Source organism: Euprymna scolopes, chromosome 10 (genome assembly GCF_053919585.1).
Source record: "Euprymna scolopes isolate OS-2025 chromosome 10, ASM5391958v1, whole genome shotgun sequence".
NCBI lineage: Eukaryota > Metazoa > Mollusca > Cephalopoda > Sepiida > Sepiolidae > Euprymna > Euprymna scolopes.
Genome location: NC_136491.1, coordinates 14213702 through 14238071, shown reverse-complemented (window position 1 = coordinate 14238071; position 24370 = coordinate 14213702).

Sequence of the window (24370 nt, the reverse complement as noted above, 5' to 3'; positions counted from 1 at the left end):
GAGATGTGGGGAAATCGATGTGATTGGTTTTCGGACAGAAATTTGGCGATTAAGGGGTCAAAGTTCAACGATTTGACCTTTTAGAATTCTACCAAACCCCTCCGACAATTTTTTGTCTAAACACGTGAAATTTTAGATATAGGTTCCTTGGACATGGATCTAACTTAATAACTTGATTTGAGCCCAAAAGAACAAATGTTAAGGGGTTAAAAAAGTGCTCAAGTTTTAAAAAAATTGACCTCTGCAGTCTCTTCCAAATCACTCAGACAATTTCTGGTCTAAATATTTGAAATTTTACATAAAGGGTATTCAGAGATAGGGCAAGCTTTTTCATTAGTTTGGATCGAAAATTTTTAGTTACCAATATATAAATGCATGTATGTATGTCTGTTTGCATGTCTGCCTTAAACACTCAATAGAGGCGACGGATTTTAACAAGATCAGTATCGTTTTAAAGTTCGACCTTTCATACGACAAGTATCGAAAAATTGGCCAAAAACATTAATATCTTCCCCCTCAAGTAGGCACTTTTCTACAGGGGGGGGGGACACTTTCTTCGCTGATATTTTGTAAAGTTATCCTCTCCTTTAGATTGTCTAGCCTTAATTTTTTTTAAATATCGCTTCTGGTTTGGCGGTGGCCGTAAAAGCATAAACATTAGGTTTTTACCCCGTTTTTTCCTTCCTTTGCGGTACAGGTTCGAGCCTGCCTTCCTACTACCACTTTTTGTTTTTTGCTCAACATACACATCCAAACACCCGGGCAACGCCGGGCGCCCATGCTAGTATATATATATATATATATATATATATATATATATATATATATATATTAGAAAAATCTTTTTATTAAAAATTTCTTCAAATTTTCCCAAAAAAAAACATGATTAACCTTTAAGGAACGTATACAAAGTTTTAATTATCTGACAAGGGGTACAAATGAACAAGAAATACCTTATTCCATGGAGTTTCGAAAAATTCAATTCTTTTCATCAGAGAAAACAGATTTGTAAAATATACAATAAATTCTGCGGATTAATGCATTAAAAGAAACAATATGAAGTTTATCATATTTACATAAAAAAGTTATTAAACAGTTAGTGACAGTTCATAGGGATTCAAAGAGATAAAAACAAGCAGGAAACAGAAAAATGAAGAAAAAATAATTGATCATGTCTGTGTGTGACGAAAAGTCTCTACTAAACTCCTCTCTGAATATTTGGTCTACAGAGTCAAACTTTGGGTACTTGTACAGTTTAATCAAGACATTAAAAAATGAAAATATCGAAAAAAAAGTTTAAATTGTACGTATTCGTTATGGAATGAAGTTCTACAAAAAAAAATTCACTTAATTCCATCGAGTAGATTTTTTTACAGCGAAAACTCAATTTGTTATGATACCGAGCAAAAGCTTCGATTTTTAGTAAGAAAAGCTAGTATTAAACATGGGGAGGGAGTGTCGGCGCTTTAAATGGAGTTATCTCCCCGTGGCGTTTATAGAGTTCAAACAAAATTAACAAAAATCCAAGATGTCTGCCTTTAACGCGCTCTCATAAAAACATGATTTTTTCCGCTGTAAAAAAAAAAAACAAAAAAAAAAAACAAAAAAAAAACAAAAAAAACTACTCGATCAAATTAAGTGAACTTTTTTTTCGGAGATCTTCAGTTACAAAACGGATACGTACAATATAACCTTCTTTCGATATTTCATTTTTTTAATGTCTTGATTAAACTATACAAGTGCCAAACTTTGATATATAGTGTATTTGTACCTGTAGCACACTTTCAATTTGGTAAACGTATTTATGTTTAATCTACTCTATATTTTGAAATATTTATTCATGATGTTTGATGTGGTTATTTTGTAAGTATTTTTTTGTTTGCTTTTGGCTTTGCAGAACCTAATTAAGTTTTACAAAAGATAAAGAAAACGAAACAATCACATCAATGTTTGGTGGATTTTAGGATAGTAAGCCGATATCTTCAGACAGCCTGGCTTGATAACAGCAGTCCCAAATAATATTAATTTTGTTTGTTTTATTCGTTTGATTGGATAAATAGTTGGCTGATACAATTTTTACGATAAAAAAATCATAGGGCATTTGTTTCGAAAGAAGTAATTTGTTACATTTGATAATTTGTTACATTTGATAATAAATAAATACAGAAAATGAATGTTCGTTTTCTCTTGAAAAAAGATATTTATGACAATTTTTTAAGGAATAAAAATTTCATGTTTAATAAAACATTTATTATGTTTCTCAATTTCTGTTTTTAGATGAGGATTTATTATTTGTGTTATCTCGATTCTTTGGACTATTGCTCTCATTTTGAGTGTTATTTTCACAATGGTTCGGCCGATGTAATCTCCAACCTTCTTCGAACTCTGGAATCTTTCTCTTACTCACGAATCTGCATGGAATTTCGAACGAAACTATTTATTTAATCCAGGGGAGTAGGATGTTCTCGTTCCGTCAGTAATGGGTAGAAGTCCTAAGTAATTCCGTGCAGATTCCCGAGTTCGACATAAAGACTTCCCTGTTCGACAAGATAACCGAAAGAAGGTCGAAGTTTACATCAAGCGAAATGTTGTGAAAAATTAACATACAAGATGAGATAGTCCGAAGACTTCGAATAAAACAAACATTTATTATTTCAAAATATTTTTTCACAGGAAAGTGTACAAATTATTTTAACAGTAAACTATGTCGATTTGTCCTGCAAGTAAAGTAATATTGCTGTATACATCTACACGGGCACGTTATCGACCTAATACACATTGTCACAGACTACGGGATCGACTATAACAAGTTCACTTACTTGCGGGTCTAGTTTTTTTTTTTTCACGCAATATTACTATTAGTAAGCGTACGCGCTCCTAAGTCTTATTTAAATGAAAAATATAGCAACATGTATCCAATTGAATGCATATATATTATTCTGTCGTAAGTACATGGACATTAAATAATCTAAAACGGGTTGATATACTGTGAATAAGACAAACCGAATGGACCAATATTTCCATCTCTACTATTATATAAAAGTCACTGTGTGTGTGTGTGTGTGTGTGACAGTGTGTGTGTGTGTGTGTGTGTGTGTGAGAGAGAGAGAGAGAGAGAGAGAGAGTTCCGTCTTCATAGGTTCCTAAACAGCTGAGTTTATTTTTTTGCAAATTTAGCATAAAGCTAATTTATATGTCTGGCAGTGTTCTTAGATATGGTTTGTACAGAAATTCACCCGATATGTATCGAAAATCGAAAAAAAAAAAAAATCAGATCATAAAAATAGCTTTTCTCTCTTACAAACAAACAAACAAATTACAGTGGTATATTTTATGTTACATTGACAAGGGAGATAATAACATTTCAGCAAATCATTTCCTTTGAAAAATCAGATTTATCATAATATGAAGATATAGCTTAGTGGTATAACATTCAACTACAGATTGAATGTTATTATTTTCAAGCTCGAATGTACCTCACCATTTTATTTTAATTTTTCTTATTAATAAGTTCAATTTACGATAAAAGAAGACTACCATTTAAAATCGCCGCAAATCATTTCTTAGTTTGTATATTTTAAAACTAAACATTAACTGAACTGGCTTTTCCAGGGCATTGATCATCATGCTAAAATATAAGCTGACGTGATATTGTAAACAAACACAAACGGAATTTGATAGAACGACATTATCATTATTATTTTTTTTTTCATTTTTTTGCGAATTAGTCCACCGGGAAAATTATTCCTCATAATTTAGAATAATCAGTAGAGGATGGATTCTATAATAATACATACGCAATTTGCATAAATTAAAATATCATGTTTAAGCGTAATATTCGACCGGGCAACGCCGGTCTGCCAACTAGTAAAATAATACTTGTAGAAATCTTTTGTAATCGAAACGTCGAAGAAATAACATAGTCATTCAGCACAAACTTTGTTTATCAGTACTTGGACCATTCATTCGCTCTTTCCTACTGATTAAACTGTCCAAATCTTGATTGATATATGTAACTAATGCCAATAATGGATATTTGATATCCGCCTGTCTGAAGCCGAAATTATAGTATTACATTAATAATGGAGGGAGGTGACAGTGGCCGAGTGGTTAACGACACAGAATGGAAACCTGGTTGTTTCAAGTTCGAATCCAGTTAATTTCACAAAAATCACTTACACTTAGGCTGTTGGCAACTTTAACGCTGTCCTTCCCGTAAGTACACGATTGCTTTCTCGAAAGAATTCTAACTAGAAAGATATTGGGGAAACCAATGCCAACAATAGAATTTTCGTGTTGTATACTATGATGATGATGATTAGTAATAGAGATCTGAAATCCGTTTGTCGGAAAGTGAAACTACATTACTGTACTGTACTGGTCTATATAAAGCTAATATGTACCTATTTTATACTGGGGTATATATAATGGGTGTATATAACAGTTTACTCGTATATATAAACGTTTATGTATCTATTGAATATATTTATGAGTGTTTCTATGATGTTCTAGTGTTCTTGTGTTAGCACATGTTTATATATGCAGAGATATTGTTTAGCAACATATATACACATTAAAAACAAAAGAGGATAGATAACAATTCTCTGGGGGGGGGGTTAACATCTGATCAATCGGAGATACATACCTTGGTCCTTCTTTAGTCTTGTTTTCATGGAAAGCTGTAAAGTCTCGGGTTGTATTTCAGCAACTTTATTACAGATGTTTCCTTCCTTACATCTAATATACGTTGACCCCGCACTCTCTCGGGTGGTCCGAGTCATAACAACCGGTCAGATCGCCTCTCTGTCTATCTCGAACAACTGTCTATCTCAAAACTTTAATACCCCAATGACTAAAATCTATGTACATCAAAAAACCATCTCCTTTTGTGATTACGTCATTAATACATGTAGCATTAAGATCATCGCTTGTTTGTACATAATCAGGTTATCTAGAAATGTCTAATCTTCTCGGCATATGCTAAAATTTCAAGTTAACATTCCAACGTTATTGTAAATAAATAGTTTATTCTAAAACTATTTTAGTAGACATTCTGTTTAAACTTACGAAACACAACCATAATAATACTCGACTAGTTTATTTTCCGCCCTATTATTAGCTTTAAATGATCAATATATATTACTAGATTACTTCAGATTTATGTATTATCTTTCAATACTAAATTTAGGGAGGAGCATGTGTAGTGCCTGTTTAGTTGTCACGACAGCATCCAACCAAGTATTCCGTTCTACGTTTGTTTTGTGTATATTTTTTTAGTCAGAAGGTAATATATTGTGTGATTTGATGTAATAATACAACCCTCTTAAACACTAGTTTCTACATTTTTTAAAGAGAAGAGTGTAGTGTAGTATGTTTTCGATTGTGATACCGTACAACCAGGTATTACCTCCTCTGTTTTGTGTAGTTATTCTGGTGTTATAATTATTCTCTAAGGTATTACGCTTTTTAAGGGAAGCGATAGTTTGGAGGAGATAAGGTTAGTATATCTTCATTTCTGATCTGTTGTCATGATACCATTCTTCAGGAATGTTTTTTAAGTGCAGGTAGTGTAATATCTGTTCTTGCTATCATCCTCCTCCAAAAGATTATCTTCTTTTTAAGTGTAATCAGTATCGGTTTTGTTTTCACGAGATAATTCTCCTAGGCATTACCTCTTAATTTTAGAAGAGTTTAGTACATGTTCAATCGTCGTATATACTTGTTAAAATATGCAAAAAGAGAGGATACACTTTTTACTAGTCGTAATAACAATTTTATATTTCCCTATAGAAGATAATCACATATCTAAGACATTTATAGTAAACGTTCAAAGACGTTTTAGCGCAGCCAAAAAGTTTGATAAACATTCCGATTTTGTCTTTATAAAATGTTTAAGATATAATGTTGTTATAGTTATAAGAAAAATTAAGAGCGTAAGATTTATATTTTTATTTTCAGAAAGTTTAGATAAGTCATCGGTACCGTCGGTTTCAAACCAGATTATAGGGAACCGTTTTAAGTCCACATATCAATCTCTCCTACGCCGATCTATCTCAGTTCCTGATATAATGTACTGATACTGTAAATGAAATGCGTTTTGGATCAGTTTTAAAAATTCTATTTAAAATATCAGTTTTAAAAATTAAAATATAAAGCATCGTTTATTGTTAAATATAATTTATTAAGTATCAGCTTTTAAAATTCTATTTAAAATATCAGTTTAAAAATTAAAATATTAAGCATCGTTTATTTTTAAATATAATTTATTAAATATCAGCTTTTAAAATTCTATTTAAAATATCAGTTTTAAAAATAAAAATATAAAGCATCGTTTATTGTTAAATATAATTTATTAAGTATCAGCTTTTAAAATTCTATTTAAAATATCAGTTTTAAAAATTAAAATATAAAGCATCGTTTATTTTTAAATATAATTTATTAAGTATCAGCTTTTAAAATTACCATCTAAGATTTTAATTTTTTTAAATTACATAACTGTGTTGATGTTTAAATCTAAATGTAAAATATCGGTTAAGAAAATCAAAATCTTAAACCTCATTTTTTAAATTAAAATCTAAAATATCGATGTTTGAAATTGAAACTAAGAGATAAGACTTATTTTTTAAATCTAAATTATCTTTTTTTTTAAATAAAAATATAAAGTATCGATTTTTTAAAAACTTTTATTTATTGCGGACTATTATCCTCATCTTTTCTTAGTTGTTTTATGACGTTTCGGCCAACTATTTCTCTGGCCTTCATCATGTAGTAATCGCGACGGATAGGAACTCTGAATCTCCTTACTGCATTCACTGCAATTACATTCAGGGCCCGTGGCACAGTTGATAGAAACGTTGAATCTCTACAGTTCCAGGCGAGAATTGTCTGAGGATAGCGGTTTCAATCCTACCAAAAGTCGACCAGAGGCTTACTTGGCCAAAACGCGGTGAGACGGCAGCAATTATGGAAGGCAGTAATGGCAGTGAATGCAGTCAGGAGATTCAGAGTTCCTATCCGTCGCGGTTACCACCTGACGAAGGCCAGAGGAATAGTTGGCCGAAACGTCGTGGAACAACTAAGAAAAAATGAGGATAATAGTCCGCAATAAATAAAAATTAATAAATAATACTCATCTCAATAATGAATTATAACTAAATAATCGATTTTTTAAATAAAAAAATCCAAAGATATCGGTTTTAAGATTAATATCTACAAACTAAGTTTAAAATGAAAACTAAAATATCAGTTTAAAAATAAACTAAACATTATTTTAAAATATAATTCTAACAAATCAATTTTTTAAAATTGAAATTGAATACAGAGTGTTTTAAAAACAAGATTTAAAACAACTGTTTTAAAAATAGATATAAAAAAACAAGATTTAAAACAACTGTTTTAAAAATAGATATAAAAAAGCAAGATTTAAAACAACCGTCTTAAAAATAAAGATAAAAAACAAGATTTAAAACAACTGTTTAAAAAAAAAACAAGATTTAAAACAACTGTTTTAAAGATAAATATAAGAAAACAAGATTTAAAACAACTGTTTTAAAAATAGATATAAAAACACAGTAGTTAAAATTAAATTTACAACGTCGGTTTTTAAATCAAAAACTAAAATATCAATTAAAAAAATATCGAAATTTATCGGTTTGTGAAATTAAAATTCAAAATATCGCTTTAAAAAATAAATATCCGAACTAATGAGTTTTTAAAATAAAAATAAATGATATAGATTTTTACAAGTGAAATCTAAAAATATCGGCTATTAAAAGTTCCAAAATACCGGTTTTCGAAATGAAAATCTTAATTATCGATTTTGAAATATACATTGAAATGTTTTAGTTTTTAAATTTAAAATTTGATACATAAGTTTTTAAAATCAAAATATAACAATATTAGTGTTAAATAAAAATCTAAAATATTGTTTTCTAAAATTAAAATCTAAATAATCGATTTAAACATTTAAAAAAAATATATGCGTATTTAATAGAAAACCCTAAAATCTCGATGTTTATAAACAGAATTTTAAACATCGGTTTTAAAACTAAATCGAATTTAAATTAAAAATATAATGTTGTACATCTTAATATAAAGAGTAAAATAAATGAATTTTTCTTATTGAAATCTAAAACATCGTTATTTGTAATTAAAAAATGTATTACAAATAAATATTTAAATATATTGGCATTTTTAAACTACAGCCAGAAAGATAAGTTTTTAAAGTCAAAATCTAATAATACCATTTTTCTAAAATTCTAATATGAAATATTGTTTTATAAATTAAAATAAAAAATACCGGATTTTAAAATAAGAATTTGAAAAAAAAATTCAGTTTTAATAATCAAAATCTGTAATATTAAATTAAGTTCAGGAAGAAATTCCGTTGGAAAAGGCCAGAACTCTTCAAATCGAATCAGTGGCATTTATACCATCCTTGTGACAGGATATTTAACCAAGATGGGTATCAAGACAGCTTCTCACCCTTCATATAGTCCTGACCTTTCTCCCTGTAGTTTTTTGGTTATTCCTTAAACTGAAGGAAAACTTTAGAGGTTATCGTTATGTGACACTTGAGGAGGTGACACGCTCACACAAGAGAACTTTCATGAGTCCTTACAGAAGTAATTCTAACGATACAGCAAGTGCATTGCAACCGGAGGAGATTACTTCGAAGAAGATTAAAGTTTCACGTGTGTACTATCAATAAATGTGGCCATACGAATAATGTCTGGAAACTTATTGAAGCTACCTCCTATATATGTTTTACTCAGAATTAATTTAGATTTTGACAGGTTTGCACCGATTTTGAAATGGTGGTCATTAATTATATGGCGATATGAATGGCTTACTCAGTCGGATATTAATTATTTTGGGATCTCAGTTCACACTTGATTATCTGCAGCTGCTGTGTTTGTTTACATTCAAGCACATTCTTCGGTTTTGAATATACAGATATGTTTACCTGCACCTAAAGACCGACACTCGTCTCGGACACCTACATCGACTTTATTCGACACGAATACAAACAAAAATGTCGTCCGTAGTTAAACATCGTTTTCATGAAGGCGTCTAGGAGACAGCTTAAGACATACCTTTTCAAACGTTTACTTTCAAAGTGACACCCATAAATTCACTCAATCAATGACAGGAAAAATGACAACTGTGCCACGCAAAAGATGCACACATACGCACGGACACTTACATGCGCACATACACTTACATACGTACGCATAGGAGAGGGACATCTGTTTGATCAGTTGATGATTTATTTCAGCTCTGTTTCTATCTGTCTCTACAGAAAAAAAAAAGACAAACACGAGAATGCTTTTTCAAAACTGTTTTCACATTTGTCTCGCGTAAACATCCTTGACTCGTTTGAAAGCTTTTAACAAAAGGGAGAAAACCCCGCCAGGCGCATGCGTGGACGCGAGCCTCACGTACATACAACTGAAGAAACACACGAACGTATACACGTCAGAAATGTATAGGTACGCCTATGTGCACACGTGTAATGAGTAATAGTTTTTTGTCGGCATTATTTGACACGTAACAACATGCCGGTAAAGTAAAAACTGCTTATGAAGGTTAACGAAAGAAAGAAAGAGGAGAAAAGAATAGAAATAGATGGAAAACGAAACGAAGAAAAGAATCCACTTGAGAATGTAAAATGGGACGATATGAGCAGATCAAGAAGTAAATATGTGATGACTCAGATATGTTAGCAGCCATATTTACTTAACCTCATTGATCCTATACTGAACATTGCGACAGAAAGCGATACCGATACGTAGAGAGGGGGGGAGAGAGAGAGAGAGAGAGAGAGAGAGAGAGAGAGAGAGAGAGAGAGAGAAGCACTTCGTTGGCAAAACAATCTGCTGAAGAGTAAGGTCAACTAAGTTCATTTAAAGGTCAACGTGATTTTCATGTCCAGGTACATTTCGAAAGAATTTTAATGTGTCATTCCGTTTTTCTTGAATGCAGGTGACATTTGGATGGGCTCGTTTTTGAAAAAAAAAAAAACGATATTTATACAGACATTGATCGAGTCAAAGAAGGAGCGTAGGGAGATGAAATAGAGAGAGGAGAAAGAGATAGATAAATACACACACACATACATATATATATATATATATATACATATATATATATATATATATATATATATATGGTTTTTAAATATATAATTATCCACTGACACGTGTTTCGCCGTCTACGACTCATCAGAGTGGCTGAATCTAGCGAGATTCGAAATCGACACCCCATGGAAAGAAGCCTAAACTTCTACTATTGGGCTATGTCGCGCGACTGCTAGATATATCGCGAGTTACGTAGATGTTTTTTTTTTATCTGTTTTTGTTTCGCGAATCTTTTTGAACGAATTCAATTATTTATACAAAAGTGCATTTTTACCTAAATGCGGGTTGGGAATAATTTCGCTAGATTCAGGCACTGATGAGTCGCAGACGACGAAACACGTGTCGGTGGATAATTATATTTTTAAAGCAATATATATGCCGCTTTGGGGTACCGAATTGGGAAAAGGGAACATGATTCCCAACTCGCATTTAGGTAAAAATGCACCTTCGTATAAATAATTGAATTCATTCCAAAAGTATCGCAAAACAAAAAGCAAATAAATAACACCCACACACCCACACACCCACACACACACACACACACACACACACACATATATATATATATTGAGAAAGAGAGATAGATAGAGATATAGATAGATATAGATAGATAGACATATATAGAGAAAGAGAGAGAGAGAGAGAGATGAGAAAGTAGAAAGCAATAAGTTATCAAAACAATCTATTGAAAGTAAGTTCTTTTAAAGGGAGACTAAATTTTAAGTTCAGATACACTTTTAAATAGATAGATAGATAGATATTTAGAATGATAGATAGATAGAGAGAGATAGAGAGAGTGAGTAGAATATATATAGAAGATACTTATACCAATATAGATAGGGGAAACGGAGAGTGCGAATATAAGAAAGAGAGAGATAGGGGGGATAGAGAAGAGAAGAGAGAGAATACCATACTTTTACGAAGCTTGATAGAATAGAGGAGGAGAGTCCGAATATAAGAAAGAGAATATATGAAAGATATATATATATATATATATATATATATATATATATATATATATATATAGAGAGAGAGAGAGAGAGAGAGAGATAATATGAGAATAGCGGAGAAAGTAGAAGAAAACGATTAAGTTACATAAAAAATATGTTTAAGAGAAAATCCTTTTAAAGATGAACATGATTTTCAGTTCCAGCATATTTTAAAAGGATTTTGCTGTGTTATTGCGTTCTTTCCGGAAGGAGGATAGCATTTACATTTGAATAAGTCTTTTTAGTCCAGCTTGTTAGAAGAACTACTATTGCGCTCACTGGAATCGAACACCTATCAATTAGGATCAGTTACATATGCAACACAGTCGAACAGGGACATACACTCATACTACATATGCCACCGTTTTACAACAACCGTGTGCTTTCATGAACGTAATGAATAGTGCTGTGACAACAGCATATTCTTGTCATTGTTTTGACTCTTAATATATATCCGTTAATATCTTGTTTTTATATAGACTTTGAATAAATTCACTTGTTTTTTGCTTAATTTCAGTCTTATTTTTTTCCTTATAAACATAACATACACATAGGTAATAACAATATACGGCACTCGTCTGCTTCAATCATATTCCCCAATTATCTCCCTTTCATTCTTTCATTATGTCTGTTCCACTTGTTATTTCTATTTTCGCAACTGCAGTGAATTAGTAGCAACACTAGTCGCTGAAGCGACGTGGTTGCTATGAAAACCAGTAATATCTCGAGGCATTCATGAATTCACTGTGTTGCATAGGGGTTATATTTAAGGGATATTGGATATTATATATATATGTCGATTGTTCGTATTAGAGAGAGAGGCAGAGTACATTTTTAATACATGTAATTCACAATGAGAGGGGGGTAAATAGATACATTTATACAGTTTGGGGAGTGTTTCTATAACATATATTTTTGAGATGAGAATTATCAGTCATTTATCATAGGAGGGGACATTCATTATTTATTGCTACTGAGAGGGAGACACATTCTTAAGATGATAAAGGCACATTACTTATATGCGTTTATACACAAAGTTCATTATACAAATGAGTGGAACACAAGATTTTATAAATATAAGTTCACAATACCTTGTTTGTAGAATGGCACAACACAAGACAGCTGTTACAAAATATGATGACGTCCTTTATTCTATGAAAACCAGTAATATATAATAAACAAACTTGAATTATCAAATTCCTTTTTCACATAAACAGAATGGAGTCATTAAATTCCTTTTTCAATAACATTTCTAAACAACGAACTCCTTTTCAATAACATATCGGCTTATTTATTTTCAACTCATGATCGGAATTCTCCTGAATCTTAATTCCAAACTTAGCTTCCCAGGTTCGAATTCTTGGACTATCCTATCTCATTTTTACTTACTTACAAGACCAGGCGACCTGTTCTCGTAACAACTGTTCCCAGTTGTTCAGACTATCAACGTATGTTTCTCGCTGTCCTTCACTGCTTCCATATCGAGGGAGGTTGTTTTCCACTCATTTTATAGCTTAAATAAAATATATCTTGCTTTGTTAGAAAGGGGAAAATGACTCGGGGTAATCTCCCTTTGATCCCTCAGACTTACTTCCCTTTTATCCTTACTCTTAAAAGGAGAATATTTTGGTTGGACACCAATGAGTAAACGGTGGCCCCTTTAGTGACCGCGTGAAATCAAAATACTACAATGCAAGTAATCGCATTACATCGGCAGAAGCAAAACGGCATGTATAACTTATGTTGAAACATTTAGGACTATTTCGTATTCAGAACATTTATCTATTCCTATTTTCGAATTTTGTTGACATTTTATCTCATTCGGAATTATGACATTAGTTTTTTCTTCCATACGTTTCCTAATCGCGTTTTCTCTCTCTCTTTTTCCTTTAGTTTTTTCCTTTCTTCTTAAATAAATATACCTGTTAATACTAATATGATTACATCTTTAGAGTTCCTTTGTTTTTGAAGTCAGTTGGCTTGCAGTAACGGGTTTTCTACACATCGTTCCAGTACAGAGGTGTTCTGATTCAGAACCCCATTCTCACAGTTTCTCGAATAGAGAGTTTGATGTATTGCCATAGCTATTTTTACAGTTGTACAAACGATAGGTTGCAGTTTCTATCTCTCCAAGCAGTGCCTATATTGGGCGATTGTCCTGACCATTGTATTTAGAAGTATCTTCTGCTCAGTGCAATTATTTCTGTTTGCTTCCGTATTACATCAGTCAGATGCTTTCTGATCGGGGGGGGGAGGGCTAAATGAGTTCTCGACCTTGCTCAAGGGTTTCCCACATACTAGAGGACGGATGGAAACGTCTTACTTTTTCTTTGACAGTAGTGCTGTACAGCTAACCGTATTTATTGCATTCCAGTAATATTTACGACGAAACAAGATTTAGGTAAAATGTTTTATTAGTTACAAAATAATTTAAAATTATATGTGGTCGATAATAATCCAGAAAGACACAGTGGCATGATTTACAAATGTTTATGACAAAAGTATGTTACAGAAAGTGCACAAAACGCGTTCTCAACGTTTACGATAAAGGCATCAAAAGAGGCAAAAGTGCATTTAAAATGGTTGTGACAATGTAGAAAAATAAATTCTGAAGTAGAAAAGGGCGCCTGTTTGAACGGTACCACTTATGTCTTCATAGCTCTTCAACGTTTTAGTTTTTGAGTTAAACAAATAAGTGGCCTTACTTTTGAAACGACCCTCGTACAAAAAAGGAAGAAGAAAAGACGAAATAGAAATAGAAGACTGATTATAACAAGTAGTAAAAATACCATGACGACGGCGACGGGTAGTTTCGTTTGAAAAGTGGTCGATCGGGTTACACAGCGATTTTGATTGTTTTTGAAAAAAAAAAGTCAAGAAGCGAAAGCAAATAATCATTGCGACGCTGAGTGAAATGTCGTTACGGCATCCGACGATAACGATTATCATCAAAAGTCTAGTAATTTCTTACTGGCGGATGACGTCAGAATTGCAAAAAAGGCTCTTGTGAACTTGCAGAGCCAATGATAAATATGACAGAAAGACTGATTATTTACACCGTTCTTACCACAGAAAAATGTGACAAAAAGTTCGGAGAAGTGGGATCCGATGGACCAACGCGCTAAAAGTAATGCATTCTAGTCCCACAAAAATATGCCTTCACAGTCTCGCCGAAATTCACAGATCGAGACGTCTCAGGCAGTTACCAGTAAATTAACTCTGCCTAAAAAGTGGAGTCAAGGCCTAGGAGAGGGAGCTCCTAGGACTACACAGAACCATACCACCAGTCACACTGGTTTACCTCTGTCAGAGTGACTGCTGAGACCGAATCCTCGACATGGTAAGAATGGCGTCTCTGACTTATGTAAAGCATCGTGGAAAAAAGACCAGCATTTACGTCCTATCGACCACAGGAAGATATGACACAAGATCAGAAAGTGGGGGGAAGGGGAAGGGTAAGCATGCTGACTTTAAAAAGTTCTGTTAGTAAAAAACTAATTTTGTCAAACAAGACATCTATTAGTTCATACTACGGCAGCATTTGAATATCGTTTCCTCATCTGGATTATGTGTCTTTTGTGAATAAATTTGGATCTTTTCACATTATGCTCCAACTCCATTTATTCACTATTTCTGTTTCCTAGTAAGATTTATTACTTTTTGAATACAGAAAGAAAATTATCGCTTAAACCATGAAGCTTCTTTTCATTGCATTTTTCACGTCTTGGTTTCGTATAGGTTGGCAATAATCTATTAAACACTACTTAAATCTTACTTATGAACATTGTTTCCGCTGGCATCATTGGAGACAAAACCTTATTATTTCGGATAATTCTAGATATTTGTAAAAAATTCTAGAATGACCTTTCTGTATATGTACCTTTCGTTTTTACGCGATTTCTAACGTGTCCACGCGTCGTTCTGCCTGACCATTGCTTATTCCATGGTAAGGTGCGATCATGATATGCTCCACTATAAATGTTTTATTCAATAAGTTACATTCACTAAACGTGAATTGCTTCTTTTGTCCGATACAGCACAGTCAACTTCCCAAAAACCGAGTGAATAATTTTGTAAAAATTAATGGTTACTTTTTTGTTTGTTTTTATCTTACATTTTAATATTTCCAATCACTTCATAAAACTGTCGATCGTTATTAGGTAATATGAACTATCCAGTGCGCCATCAAAATCTTTGTGGATCCTAGATAACGGTGGTAAATTTTCAGCCAGTGTCTGAACTTTCTCGGAGGTGATGTCATTACCAAGACATATCATTTGAACAGTTTCATTCTTATAAGATACAAAGTGCCTTTAATAAGTTGCGTACTTTAATTGATAGTACACACAGGAAACTCTAGTCTACTTCGAAGTAATCCCCTTCGGATGCAATACACTTGTTGTACCGTTCCAACAACTTCTGAGGGACCCTCTAGAAGTCCTCTTGCATAAGCGTGCCAATGACCCTCGTCACAGCTTCGTTAATCTCCTCAAATGTCTCATAACGACAGCCTCTAAGGTTTTCCTTGGGCTTAGGGAATAACTAAAAGTCTCAAGGAGCAAGGTCTGGATTATATAGAGGGTGAGGAACTGTCTTAACACCCATCTTCCGCATCTTTAGTTCCTTGTGAATAATTGTGTGTACAGTTCCCTCACTGGCATCAAACTATGCACTTATTGTCTCTATAAATACACAGCAGTCCTTATAAATGAAATTCTTTATTTGACCAATCAACACTAGTGCTATGACTTCCTTTCAATTCTTCCTCGAAATGTCTGGGTAACGGACATGAAATTATTTCGATATTTTGTTTGCTATCTTGCAGTAATAATCATACTTAGCTCGCTGTACATAAGCAGTTTATCACAGATTGAATACGCTTTCGAGATTTATCGGGGTTTCCCTTTTGTAAATATAAAGGTATGTTACTTTTGTTTGTGACGTGCCCAATTATAGGGTTACGTGTTTATCACGATGCTATTCGTGCACACACACACACACACACACACACACACACACACGCGCGCTAACACACACACATATACACACACATATATATATTCAGGCAAACATTATTAAAAAAAGAAAGAATCGAAAGCGCTCGTGTGAACCATGGAACATTTGTAAATACCTTCCATCTCGAAGTTAAAAAAATCTTACGAAAGATCGAAAAAATGAAAAAAAAATCATTAAGCAAGGTATCTCTGTTGTTTTTAATAATGTTTGCCTGAATGAAGGAATGCTGCCTAAATACACTAATATATATATATATATATATATATATATATATATATATATATATATATATACAGGGTGACCCCCCAAAAAACAAAAAAACATAGAAAGTATATCTAGAACATATCCTGTAGAACGAAGAGAAAAAAAGGGTAAAGGCCCTAGTAAAAACCCTAGTGCTTTGATGTGATGTTTTGGATATAATAAACTAGTTAACACCAAAGTTTCATTTCATTCGGACAATACACTAAGAAACGGGGCCTAATTAGAGTTGGGGCCCGTTTTTTTTGGTCACCCTGTGTATATATATATATATATATATATATATATATATATATATATATGTTATGGGTCTGAATGACCCACAATAAAAACAGAACAACGGTCTAAGTCAAGACGCCTATTAATAAAAGACAAATAAAAGGAATACAGAATGGAAAGAATGTTCGCGTTCCATCGAGCACACGAGGTTAACTCCGAAACTCGAGCCCTACCTAGGATCATTAAGAGTTCCGGTATATATCGATGGTTGTTGAGTCCATTCAGAGGGAGATTCCCCGACAACACCCCCTCCTAAGCTGATTTCGCCAGGTATGAAATCATTTTTTTTCTTTCGAATTTACCAAGTGAAAAAAAAAATCTTTCCCGAATTCTCGCATTGCCAATGGGAACACTGGTTTATTAAATTTCTTTTACTTTCGTGAGATTTCGAATCTTTTTCCGCCAGTGTTATGGCTCTATATTAGCCACAATAAAAACAAAACAACAGTGTAAGTCAAGACATATTAATAAAAGATAAAGAAAGTGATACAGAATGGAAAGAGTGTTTGCGTTCCATCGAAACTAGAGCCCTATCTGGGATCATTAAGAATTCCGGTATATATAGATGGGGGTTGGATCCACCCAGAGGACAGTTCCCCCACAACAATATCATATATATATACATATATATTTATTACGATGTCATTCGTACACACACACACACACACACACACACACACACACGCACATATATATATATATATATATATATATATATATATATATATATATAGTAATTTATGAAATATATATGGCGATTAAGCTACACTGAATATTCGGCGTTTCATCCACTCTAGGACTCCTCAGGCTTATGCGCGAATTCTGTGGTTGTTTATCGTTTTTATATGGTCCTCTTCTATTGAGGATTTAGTTAGCCAATCAGCTTTTTAATATCCACCGCGCCCCTTCCTATCAGCCAATGGGCATGCATTTTATCGGACAAAGGATCTGTTTTAAAACTAGGTTAGTGTTTTTTTATTGTTAGTTTATATATAAATATATATATGTGTACATACATATATGCACATATATACACACACACACACACACACACACACATATATATATATATATATATATATATACATACATATATGTGGGTCCTGGATATGACCTTAAACTATATCCAGTGGTGAGACCCCAGCTTGTGGGCTTTGGGGAGTGTGGAGCCACCCTTTAATTACCATTGCTCCCAGTTTCACTCTGACCCGGAGTGGTAGTACCTGTTGGGGTCCCAACTATGGGTTGAATAGAAACCGACGTGAAAACAACAAATATATTCTATTAAAAAAAAAAATTCTTCAAATCTTCGGATTCGGCATTAAATAACCAGAAAAGGGTTGATGTGCCGTAAAACAAAAACAACCAACCAACATATATGTGTGATCGTTTATGTATATTCATGTTTATTTGATTTATTTATTTGTTTATTTTCTATTGTTTTTGTTAGTTTTAAAACTATTTTGTATCGCTATCCTAGAGTAAGTTTTATTTTGTGAATAGTTATTTGCTATTTCTCTTCTACAGTTTAACAGATGTTGGGGTTCTTTAAAGTACATGATAGCAAATTTTTCATGAAGGCATACTCCACATTGGTCGTCTAGATGCCTACACGTGGTAGCTTGTCTTATTATTTTCCATTCGACTACCGGCGAATGTCCGCTTTCGTTGAGTTCCCAGTATTTATTCGCTAGTGTTGTTTTTATACGGTGTTTTTTATTGTTGAATGTACTTTTGTGGATGATATCAAAGCACCGTAAGAAATACACTATACCAATAACAAATAAACAAAAAAATATAGTGAAGGGAGGAAATTATCATAACTAACAAATGTATATTACAACACTCTTCAAAGGTGATGATATCATGACAACAGAAAAGATGCTGCATTAACCTGCAAAAGAGGACGTAATGCCTGGGAGGATGGTATCATGACAACAGAACAGCTACTACACTACAAAGGTGAAGTACCCCCGGGAATATATTATCATGACCACATTACACTATCCTCAAAGTAAACAAGAACAGCCAATACACTACCCCCCCCCTGAAAGGAGCATTCAATTATAGTATAGTAAGCTGAATTGAACATAAAAATAATACAAGAGTACAATTAATAGAAGTGGTAGTATAGTTTCGTCTTTAAACAGACAGATACCAAATTTCCACTAGAAATTAATTATTGATGTTGTTTTATAAAAAAAATCAAGTAGATTCACACATGCCGTTAAATAAATATGTATTATTTATTTATAATAAAAACTACATAATACAAAAAAAGCATTACAATATTTATTTGTGATAAAATTCTCATATGTATTGTGCATTATATTTTCATGCCAAAGTATTACCAATTAACCTGTTAAATATGAGAAATGGCGGCAAAGCAGGATCGATTTATTGGTAGCAGGCCGACTCGATTTGCCATAAATATAACCCATTAAATATAGAATCCAATTAAATGACTGACGAATGGAATAATTACGATTGCCTATAAATAATGATCAGAATAAGTCTGTCTGAAGCTCATGATCCCCGATCTATATCATAATTGGGAAATAGAATCGACAGCAGTATAAGAAATAATATGTGACAATTTCGAAATAGAGAGAGAAAAAAACGATATTCAGCTATTTTAAGAGATAGCAATATTTCAGGCAGTTAACTGTTAGTCATTTATACATTAAACTACTCTGGCTATGTTAACAGAAGTCGTCATTTTCATGTGTATATAAAATATCGAATGGCCTTGTGCCTGAATATACTGATCTGAATGCCGCAAGTTTCAAAAAAAAAAAACATACGTTGAGAAACATGTTGATTCGAAGAATACTTAATTCTGTAATATTGTCGGATGGTTCTGTTTGGCATGGAGGAATGTATATATAAAACAGGGATGTTTAAACGAAGGAACCAATCCGTGTACATGTTATATATTCATCACTGTAATGTTCGTCGGGTGTGTGTGTGTGTGTGCACATTCTTAACAGATATAATCAACAGATAGAGATACTTCCAATGCAGTTCAACAAATAGGACAAATAGCACAAATATCTGCTTACCCTGACAAAGGAAGGAAGGAAGGAAGGAAGGAATACCTTTTTATCAGGATCATCGCTGTATTGTTTCAGACCAACTTTTGAAAATGTAAGTAATTTTCTACCCCGACAACTCAGACAAACAAATTGTCTTTTCACATTTACATTTATTCCTGTTGCGACTTTTTTGATTCTGGGGTTGCATACCCTTTTTTTTTCAGGGATAACACATTACTGTCTTTCCAGCTGCACGATTCTATAGCTGAAAAATTCCCAACCAACTGAGAACTTTCCTGTCGCATCTTCTCATTTCAACTCGTTCACTCAGGACTCCTCAACTACTAACTGCCTGTATATATTCAAACTAACCCTTTGTGCTTACGTCATTCGATTAATTAAAGATTTAACAGATGACTTATCAGTCACGTTTTCTCTGACCCAATTTTATTGTTCTATGTCTAGGTTTTAAATCCTATTTTCTTTATGTCTACCACAGTTTTTTCTATTAAAACATATTTTTTTTATTTATCTAAGAGCCCTTATTGTTATTGTTTGTAGAATCTAGTCAAGTTAAATTCCTAAAACGTCATTTAATCATACTTGTCCTTGAATTACATTTTTATCTTTAAAACAAATCCAATTCAATCTACACGATAATAATAATAATAATAATAATAATAATAATAATAATAATAATAATAATAATAATAATAATAATAATAATCTTCTGTCTCAGATAATTAGGCAATACCCCGGCTGTGATAATCTGAAACAATACGCCAGGTCACGTATCGTTAACAATTCGGGCGAGTAATGCATCAGGATACATTCTGAACTACGTGGATATCCTTTTTACGGGGCGGTATTAGCGCATGATCAGAAAACTCCGGGAAGTGAAAGACAACATTCCGAATCCAGTTCGCTAGGCATCTATATTAATATCCTATTATTTGTCCGGCCTAACACATATAAAATCACCAACAATATATATGCAAAAAGCCCCGTAAACATATTACTTCAGCTAATAAAGAAATACACATATCTATATAAAATTAGGCATGTGTATATCTTTATATATTTTTAAGTAAATAATTCACACCGAAACTAAAATAAATCGATCATTTTCAATTTTGAAAAGAAGCTGCAAAGCGTAAATGTTCGTTATGAGGGCTATATAAAGTTTTATCTGAAATAGTTAAGAAGAGGTGGAAGCCCTTAATAAAAATTCAGATACCTCTTATATTTGTGAAATTTTTACAATAGTTATTGTACGCATAAATTAATAAATGTTCCCATATTTCCAGTTTCTCTGCACATTAAAATGGGTTTTAGAGAGTATACGATGAGCACAATGCCCTCTTTTTATTTCAATAAATTCAAATATTTCTGATATATCCGCGGGGCATACCATCAATATAACATAACGAGACCCGACACACAGAGTAAGTTATAACAAGTTTATTGTACAACTGTACCATGTAACAAATAAATATTGACATTCGAACATATCTTGAATGCTGTATTATCAAGATTAACTTACTCCTCGTCCGTTTACCGCTTTTTTGCGTCTTTTATAGACTGTGTAATTCATTCTCAGATTTTCCACTAAATCAATTTCAGATTTGCATTAAATTTAATCCATATTACTTAGACACCAATTAAGCTAAATTACGTGAATTTCAAATATATTCTTTAGGCTTATTAAGCTTAAACTTTAATTTTTAGAGATTTTCTAGCATCAAAATTATTTGTTTGATTTTCGTAAAGATTGGAATAGAGATTCTACAACTGGGGTTTAGAAATATTATATTTTGACTCCCATCGTCGTAAAAGACGTATAACATTGACGCAAAACTATCTAACCCGAAGAATTATTTTTGACCTTGGACGTTTTCTTTTTCTAATATTTTATCTTTTTTAATAAATTTGTCTTATTATTAACGATCACTTAAGCAGGAAACAACAGTCATCTATCCTTTATATAATAGGTGGCTTTTAAATCTTTTGCACAGTAGAGATCGAATTACAATTGTTTGAATTATTAATCTTAATTATTGTGTAAGATAAATCGATTTTCCTTTGTGGATATTGTGGGGACTTACTTATACACAATATATGAATTCTCCCGAACGGTATAAATATACCGAGAAGAATTACTCTGGTGTATATGAGGCGCCTTCAGTATGTTTTCAAACCTTTCTCGTATAAGCACTTTTATTGATAGTACACATATAAAACTCTAGTCTTCTTTGAAGTAATCTCCTCCGGCTGCAATGCATTTGTTGTACCGTTCAAATAATTCCTGGAAGGACCAATGAAATCCTTTTGTGTGGGCATGTCAATAACCCTCATCACAGCCTCGTTCATCTTCTTAATTGTCTCATAACGACATCCTCTAAGGTTTTCCTTGAGCTTAGGGAATAACTAAAAGTCACAGGGAGCAAAGTTTTAAATATAGAACTGTCTTGATGCCCGTCTTGGTCAAATAGTCTGTGACAAGGATGGAGTTCCCTTGGGACAAACTTCGCGCAAATCTTTTGCATATTCAGTTCTTCATGAATAATTGTGTGTACAGTTCCAACACTGGCATAAAACTTTGCAATTATTGACCCTATAGACACACGATGGTCCTTATCCATGAAATTCTTTATTTGGCCAATCAACTCTGGTGTTCTAACTTCCTTACTCCTCCCACACCTCTCATCATCCCTCACAGACTCCTTGCCTTCTTTGAATCTCTTATGCCACTCAAAAACGATTTCTCGGTTCATTCAAGATGGGTTTAAAGTAGTCTAAAGCATTTCATACTTTCTGTGGCATTTTTTTCTAAGTTTAAATGAGAATTTTATTGCATATCGTTATTCTAAAGTGTCGTTATGTCCAAATTGCATTTTTGAAATTCACCAGCTGTGTCAATCAGGCTTTAGTAGGGTGTATTCTAATTTCTATTGTATCTGTTCATTTGAATCTGAAATTATAAAAACTGGTCAACTATCTCATAATATGTATATCAATAACATACTGAATTTCAAGAGTCTATGATAATTTTAAATGCCTGTACAAAAAACGTCTGGAAACTTATCGAAGGCATCTTGTATATCGTAGTACGCACTTACTTTTGCAGGCTTGAAATGCTCCTCCTTTAGGGGCGCTGTTTTATTCATCTCACCTTACTACCTTGTGTTGCCTCCACTCGCGGTGGTAGAGACGTAAAAACCGTATCATGTAGTACACCAGTTGAGGTGTCAGACAGAAACTGGAGCATTTCAGTGGTCTTTTAGGTGTCGGACAAATGTTTTGGGTAGCCCTAGGAGGTCCACCTTCCTAGGATTTGCGTCCCGACTTTCGGGTGGAGCAATTTTTATCGCTTGTCATCTGAGGCGCCCTCACCATCGAATGCCGACGGGCTACTCAGATTGTTTTGTTGGTCGGAGTGCTCCTCCTTTAGAAGCGCTGACTTATTCATCTCACCTTCTGATCTTGTATAACGTCTTCTTGCACATTTTTTTTTCTAAACCGTATCTGTGTCTGAATTTATCATAATGACTTTTCCGGGCCTCAAGAGTGGAATTTTCTCCCTTGGAAGAATGAAATAAAGAAAACGATTTCCTATCAGAATTTGGGAGTTTATAGTAATGAATTGCGTAACCTATAACTCCGTGCATCATTTCCGGTTCTGTATGAAACTCGATTTTTCCCAAACCTACCGTAGTTGTTTACTCAACCTTGCTCATACAGAATGTCCAAAAAGTCACTGAAGGGTTGAAAATCTTTGTAATTTTACCAATAATAATTATTCTTTTCTCTATTTCAGATATTTTACAGATAATATTTTGCTAATTAATTCTGGATAATTATAGCATTGAACAACGTCCGCAAGTTGTTAAATTGTTTTACCAAAATCAGGGGTCAATTGTTTTGACTCAAAGAACTTATCGACAGGATTTTCATGTAAGAGATAGCCCAAGTCACAACACAATTCGAAACATTGTGCGCTGATTTGAAGACCAAGGAGCTGTACTTGATCCTGAAACGTCATCACAAATGAAAATAGGAAAAGAGCGCGAGAGACCGTAGAGCAGCATCCTGAAACATCGATTCGACGACGTTCCACACAACTTGGGATATGTCGAAGCTCACTACACAATATTTCGAAAATAGACAAGATAAAAAGACATTATCTTTTATAAATAAGGATTGTTTAAAGTTTGCATGTTTTTTTTTTAAATTCCAATGTCTTAGTCGGATTGTGTTAAACTTATAGAAAGCTATGGAAAATAAAGAACCTATTAAAGTTCCAAACCCTTCAGTGACTTTTTGGAAAACCTGTATAATACTTGTTCTACTTCACAGTACGTTAGATCTTCTGATCCATTTTCCTCCTGCTGCTAATTTTCCTATTGTTCGTTTCGTTTTCTTCAGAATTTCTAAACAGTTGGATGAATTCGAATGTATCATTTGTCGAATACTCGCTTTAAATATTTCTAGGTTAAACGAATGCTATAATTTCTGATCTGTCGGAAACAATTCTGGCGATTTTTACATTTTTTCTTCTTCTTCTTCTTGTTCATTTTTTTCATATCTAACTTCGAATCAAGGCGGTTCCGTCCACGTTTTACAGTTTCTTCCTATCATTTCATGCAATATG